General features: G+C 41.0%; 1 pseudogene; it reads right to left on the bottom strand.

The window, feature by feature from the left end:
* Positions 1 to 4866: 4866 nt before the first annotated feature.
* Positions 4867 to 4983, bottom strand: LOC126105009 (5S ribosomal RNA; annotated as a pseudogene).
* Between the last annotated feature and the right edge of the window lie 2588 nt (positions 4984 to 7571).

A 7571-nucleotide genomic window follows, 5' to 3' on the forward strand; every position in this document is an offset into this window, starting at 1 on the left:
GCCCTTGGGGTGGCAAACTGCCCTAAAAGGCGGAACAGTCAACAAAACCGCAATGATCAATGGCATGCGGATTGTGACGTCGGGTGTCCTTAGAGTTGACCCGACTGGGTGGTGATGGTTGTCCCAGTCGGTATGACGTGGAACGGCGTCCGTCGCTCACGACAACGCCACCCTGTAACTAGTAGGAAAACACAAACTCCTCGCGTGATTTGGTCATATTTCTGATACCGTCTTTCGTGATTAATGTCAGCAGCACGTCAGAATGTGTAAGCTGCTCTTGATTCTTGACTGATAAACGCGGCGATTGCAGTCCTTGATGACGCGATGACTCCCTTGACCTGCAGTGAGGACCACCAGTTTTCTTTTGCTGTGAGTCCGCGACAGACTTTTCGGCTTGCGCGAACTGGCTAACTGTAGTTCTTCTTTTTATTATGCCCAGTAAGATAATGGATGTTGAATATGAAAAATAAAAAATCTTGAATCTTCAGTCCATCACCCAAGTCGTAGCCAGATTATGGAACTGTGAGGATAAATTGTTGATAAATTGTTATTCCGTCGTCAAGACGTCGCTATGTCGCGTGTTCAATAACTGCACGACGTAATTACAGAGATAACATATATTTAAGCGATGTTCAGAATGCGTCGTAATATTTGGATGAATCGATGACTGTTCACTGTTAAATAATCATGAATTCACTTTTCGCTCCATAATATTCTAATAGTCAATTAATTTTCACTAAACATCACAAGGTCTATTCAGTTATGTAGGTGACACGAAGAATTAAAGTTTGAATCCAATTTTATTGCTCCTTGTAATTAATTGTCCCTACGGTGAGCATGCACACAGATATTTCGCTAAGGGAATTGCTTTAGTATGACTTCTGAATAATACTTCAGTCTATATCGCAAAACTTTCAAACTTCCGATTATTTTAAAACAATCTAGTAGCGCTTACATGCATACTACTATCGCAATAGTACTAGAGAGCGACTAGATAGCAAATGAAGCTACCATTTCCATTTCCGAGTTACATTGTAGTCACATCGAACTACCTTTTCGATGCGGCTACAACTCTCTTCTATGGCAAATGTTATCTTTGGCCAATTTACCATCTGGGCTTTAACCTTCATTATTAATTATTTTCCAATTCTTTGTTTGATGCTTTTGTTGCGTATCCTATCATATTCTTTCATTCAGTCTCTATTTAATGATAAATATTATTATTCACATGACATTCCTGTTGATCAAATTATCACAAGTCAGTAGCTGCCGTTACTGTCAGGATGACTAATTTTCCTACTTCTTTAACAACAAAGAGTTATTTATTAGGGTTTCTGTAACTGGAGTGCTATACGATGCAGAAGGAAATGGAAACCACTGCATCAAAAACACTAATGTGCATCAACGGGACTCGTGGTTCGCAATTGAAAAAAAGTCATGATGATCTCTGGTTCAAATGGCTCTGAGCACTATGGGACTCAACTGCCGTGGTCATAAGTCCCCTAGAACTTAGAACTACTTAAACCTAACTAACCTAAGGACATCACACACATCCATGCCCGAGACAGGATTCGAACCTGCGACCGTAGCGGTCGTGCGGTTCCAGACTGTAGCGCCTTTAACCGCTCGGCCACTCCGGCCGGCATGGTGATCTCTCTACTGTCTGAAGATCCTGAAACAGACCTCTATTTGGATCTCTGGGAGAGGACGCCAGGATGGAGGTGACGCAGAGAAAAATATACTGCAATGACAAATAGGTCAATAGGCAGTTAAGTTGTAGAGGCGTCGACGTCTCTAAAACGGGCAACCACAGAAGTTGAAAAGGAAAAAGTAAGTACAGGGCTATTACAAATGATTGAAGCGATTTCATAAATTCACTGTAGCTCCATTCATTGACATATGGTCACGACACACTACAGATACGTAGAAAAACACATAAAGTTTTGTTCGGCTGAAGCCGCACTTCAGGTTTCTGCCGTCAGAGCGCTCGAGAGCGCAGTGACACAAAATGGCGACAGGAGCCGAGAAAGCGTATGTCGTGCTTGAAATGCACTCACATCAGTCAGTCATAACAGTGCAACGACACTTCAGGACGAAGTTCAACAAAGATCCACCAACTGCTAACTCCATTCGGCGATGGAAGCGCAGCTTAAAGCTTCTGGATGCCTCTGTAAGGGGAAATCAACGGGTCGGATTGGAAAACCGATGGATCGGTCGTGGTGGAGATCATGATCAGCAATTCATGTCATGGCCTCCACGCTCTCCCGACTTAACCCCATTCGAGTTCTATCTGTGGGGTTATATGAAAGATTCATTGTTTAAACCTCCTCTACCAAGAAACGCGCCAGAACTGCAAGCTCGCATCAACGATGCTTTCGAACTCATTATGGGGACATGCTGCGCCGAGTGTGGGAGGAACTTGATTATCGGCTTGATGTCTGCCGAATCACTAAAGGGGAACATATCGAACATTTGTGAATGCCTAAAAAAACTTTTCGAGTTTTTGTATGTGTGTGCTAGCATTGTGAAAATATCTCAAACAATAAAGTTATTGTAGAGCTGTGAAATCGCTTCAGTCATTTGTAATAACCCTGTATAAAGAACGTAACTGCTTAGAAACCATGCGTAAAGGAAGAAATATTTCAGTTGATCGATGATAGAAGGAACTCCAAAAACAAGGAAAGAAAGTCAGTTAGGAATGAAATAAATAGGAAATGCAAGGAAGCTTAGGCGAAATTGCAACGTGAAAAATGCGAAGAAATCGAAAAAGAAATGACTGGTGGTGAACTGACTCAGCATATAAGAAAGTCAAAACAACTTTCGGTTAAATTAGAAGCAAGTGTGGTACATTAAGAGTGCAAGGTTTCTCTATGAAGGGAACAGTTGTCTGATGACTTGATAGGAGAAGAGAGAGAAGTCTGTACAGACGAGACAGGGGATCCAGTACCACAACCAGAATGTAAAAAAGCTTTGGTAGACTTAAGCTCAGATAAGAACGAAGGGATGGATAACATTCCACCAGAATTTCTAAAATCGTCGGGGGAAGTGGCAACAAAACGATTATTTACTTTATGTGTAGAATATATGAGTCTGACGGTACAACATCTGACTTTCGGAGAAACATCATGCACACAATTCCGGAGATAGCAAGAGTTGATAAGTGCAAGTATTATTGCACAATCAGCTGACCATCTGACAAGAATAATCTGTGGAAGAATGGAAAAGAAAATTATATGACGATCAGTTTGGTTTTTAGGAAGTTAAAGGCAGGAAGGTAGTATACAACAGATACAAGTGCCAAAAGGGAACGATAAAAATGGAAGACCAAGAGAGAATTACTGAGATTAAAAAGTGATCTAGTCTTTCCCCCTTAGTGTTCGATCTATACATTGAAGAAGCAACGATGGAAATAAAAGGAAGTTGAAAAGCGGAATTAAAATTCAAAGTGAAAGTATATCATTGATACTATTCGCAGAGGACATTGCTATCCCCAGTGAACGTGAAGAATAATTACAGGATCTGCTGATTGGAATGAGCATTCTAATGAGTAAAGAATACGCTCTGAGATTAAAATGAAGAAAGACGAAGGTAATTAGAAGTAGTAGAAATGAGAACAGCGAGAAAAATGGCATCTGGGTTGGTGACCATGAAGTAAATGAAGTTAAGGAATTCTGCTACCTAAACTGATCAAAAAAGACATCATAAGAAGACTAACAATGGCAAAAAGCGCATTCCTGGGTAAGAGAAGTCTGCTAGCACCAAACACAGGCGTTAATCCCAGGAAGAAATTTCTGAGAACGTACGTTTGCAGTATAGCATTGCATGCTAGTGAAACATGGATTGTGGGAAAATCGGAACAGAAGAGAATCGAAGCGTTTTAGGTATGGTGCTACAGAAGAAAGTTGAAAATTAGCTTGATTGATATGGTAAGGAATGACGAGGTTCTCCGTAACATCAACGAGGAAAGGAATACATGTGAAACACTAACTAGAAGATGGACAGAATGGTAGGCGTCTGTTGTCAAGGAATAACTTCCGTGGTGCTAGAGGGAATTTAGAGGGTAAAAACTGTAGAGAAAGACAGAGCTTGGAATACATCCAGCAAATAACTTAGGACGTAGATGGCAAGTGCTACTGTGAGATGAAGATTTTTGCGCAGAAGAGGAATTCGCGGGACGCCTCAAACCAGTCAGAAGACGGGTGATTAAAAATAAGTACCTCTGGACGTGCATAAATGACTTTTCTTTAAATGAGTTTGAGACCACTGATAGGAAATCGAACATTATTTACCATTTATTCTATTGCTGTATGTATGCTTGAATTGATTACAGTAATAGTATCAACCGCAAAAAGAATTAGTTCTGGTTGTCGTGTATTAGACGGAAGAGGGTTTACATACATGACAAATAACTGCAAACTCAAGATTGAATCTTGAGGAACCCCCTATGTAATTTCTCCCCAGTCAGAATGATGTCCCCAGATTATATTGCCAGAGTTAGTAAGTACTGCTTTTTGCTTTATTTTTGTTGGATATGGGGTTATCCTCTGGTTGGCTATGCCATCAGTCCCATAAAATTTAAGTTTATTTAGGAGAATATTGTGATTCAAGAGTCCAATGCCTCAGGTAAATCGCAGTAAGTACCAACTAGGTCTATTTTGTTATTTGCACTCTGGCTTCAGGCCACAAGTGGCCCATCGGGACCATCCGACCGCCGTGTCATCCTCAGTTGAGGATGCGGATAGGAGGGGCGTGTGGTCAGCACACCACTCTCCCGGTCGTTATGATGGTTTTCCTTGACCGGAGCCGCTACTATTCGGTCGAGTAGCTCCTCAATTGGCATCACGAGGCTGAGTGCACCCCGAAAAATGGCAACAGCACATGGCGGCTGGATGGTCACCCATCCAAGTGCCAGCCATGCCCGACAGTGCTTAACGTCGGTGATCTCACGGGAACCGGTGTATCCACTGCGGCAAGGCCGTTGCCATTTTGTTATTTAATGCTTGTAAAATTTGGTTAGTGAAGATGTACAAGACATTCTAGATAGAAGCAACTTTCCTGAAATCCAAACTGTGATTTACTGAGGTAATTATTGTTGCTCAGGTGAGAGACTATTGTAGAATGCATCACCTTCTCAAAAAATTTTGAATGTTTGTCAGCAATGAAACAGAAACGTAGTTACCGATATCTTCCCTATCAGCTTTCAAACAGAGTAGTTTAAAAACGGCATTCCTTGAGTGAGTGATGAGTTACATATATCAGTTAATACAAGGCTTATTATAAGGAACGTGCAGGATGTAAGTTGGTTTGCTTATATTAAGGTAAACGAAATATTTCTCGTGCCAATTTTATTTTGGCCACCCTGTATATGAACATGTATAACGTGTTCCAGTGTCTTTGCATAATATGTCTAGGGGTAAAAAATCTCGTCTTTGGAAACAACTTTTGTTAGAGGCTAAATGTTTGTTGCCGCTTTCCGGCTAGCTAGGCTTCCTGTAGTATTCACCGGCACTGGGAGAAAGAGATTTCACCGAACAAGCGAGGTCTACTTGCAAGATGTGTTGCTTCTCTACGTATCCTAGTAAACTGTTGAGTGGGTTTCAACAAAAAATCCATTTTCAACACGGAGACCTTAAGAATGTGTCTAAGCAGAAAAACGTTTTTAGGAGTGAATTGAAACGTCCCCTTAGAAGAATTGTACTCGACTGTGCTTAAACTGACACACAATATTTTTAGCGCAACGCAATCTGACTTTCAAAAATCCCTGCAAAAGAATGGCCCTGACTAACATTAATCTATACCTTTCACAAATCACTTACCTCACCAAAAATCTCCGTTACTCGAACTACTGCAATACAGCGAGCGCCACTACTGCCAGCTAAATAAAAGATTCAAACTACGGAAGGCACTAACTACTGATAGGCATAGTTAGCAAATGAAAGATTTTGATAGAGAACAAACAACGTATTTACCTTAATAGTGTTGAAAAAGCATAATATACATAGCAGTTCATAATATCCATTCTGTACTCAAAAATCCGCCATCTCATTTCCCACATCCTCCACTGCTGGCGGCTCACCTCCAACTGCGCAACGCTACGCGCTGTTAACATCCAGCTGCCCAACACTACAATGGCAGACAACAATGCTAACTGGCCACAGACTACACACAGCACAGCCAGTGATTTTCATACAGAGAGCGCTACGTGGCGGCGGCGTTACCAATATAAGAACCTAAACAGCCTATTTACAGAATCAGCAACTTTACTTGGCTCTGCCTACCTCCGCTCACGCAGTGTAAATGACTGGGTTAAAGGCAACACACACTACATTAGCCCTGCCGCCTCTAAGGGGCATAACCAAGACAAAAGAACAGCCATAGTCGCTGGAAAGCGTCTGTGAAACCCGCTGTATACTCCACAACACACTGTGCTGTGAATACTGTGTGATGTGCCAAAGTATGTGTTCGTTATCTTCACAATGAAAGATAATGCCTTAACTTATTTACTCTTCAAATGTTCATTAGTTGTTTCTTAAAACCTGATTGTTGTTATGTACTTGTGGTTACGTTTTATAAATTGTTGTGCAAACAAATAGATATAAGGAGAATGGAAAGATGCTGCGAGCTGTTGGGTGTCATTTGTTTCCAGCCATGAAGGCACCTAAGTGACAAAGGGAATACATCGCTCTGCAGGTGGCAGCTGAGATGATATGCGACGAACAATGACCACAATATGGCTATTGATAAAAGTTATGTCAGCACTGCTCGTTTGACGGATTTACTGCTCGACAAAAATTTTGATATGGTTCTAATGGCGGTTTGGTTCTGGTCAGAGTATAGGAAGACTGTGGAGCTGGACACTGTCAGGTTGGTATTATGTGGTTGGATAAGTAAGCGCTAGAGCTTGCGTGCCTTTGAATATTGTCGCTCAAAAGACTGATTGGACTAATTTCTAACGAGATCAGTGTGATTTTCCACGGTTGTTTGAGATACTGTTGAACTACGATTTGGAGTAGAACGGAATTCGAGGACTTGATCAGTACGTGAGTAATTAAAGGAATGCAGGATGGTTAAATCCTTCAAGGATTGTGAGCTGATCTCTGTATGTAAATAAATAACTTTAATTGAAATGAAATTTTTGTTTGAGAAGTATTTGGAATAGATGTAACTTCCGATTTGGATCCACGTTAAGGTACACGGGCCTGTACACACCCATCTCATGAGAAAGTGTGGTTTCTGGCTGTGTGTGGAATCGGTTATTGAATTGCACTGGTTGTATGTGTGCAGAGTATTGGGCTAACGGGCACTACGTACTTAATGTCGGAATCTGAAGTTTGTTATATAGTTTTGTTTGCCTTAAAGTTGACAAGGTCATTTACTCGAATCCTAGAGTTAATCCCAACATTCTACGATGCGTAATAAAGAAAAGATCATAAGAAGGTCTGACGAAAGGAAATATATCGAAAGAAAGAGAAAATGTTATCTTTTCTTCAAAGTTTACTGAGCGAAGTTTTTGAAGGAAAAATAAATTAGAAAGTTCCATAGAGACTAGATCCAGTACAGCGTATTTCAGA

This window comes from Schistocerca cancellata, chromosome 1, assembly GCF_023864275.1.
Source record: "Schistocerca cancellata isolate TAMUIC-IGC-003103 chromosome 1, iqSchCanc2.1, whole genome shotgun sequence".
In the NCBI taxonomy this organism is placed as follows: Eukaryota; Metazoa; Arthropoda; class Insecta; order Orthoptera; family Acrididae; genus Schistocerca; species Schistocerca cancellata.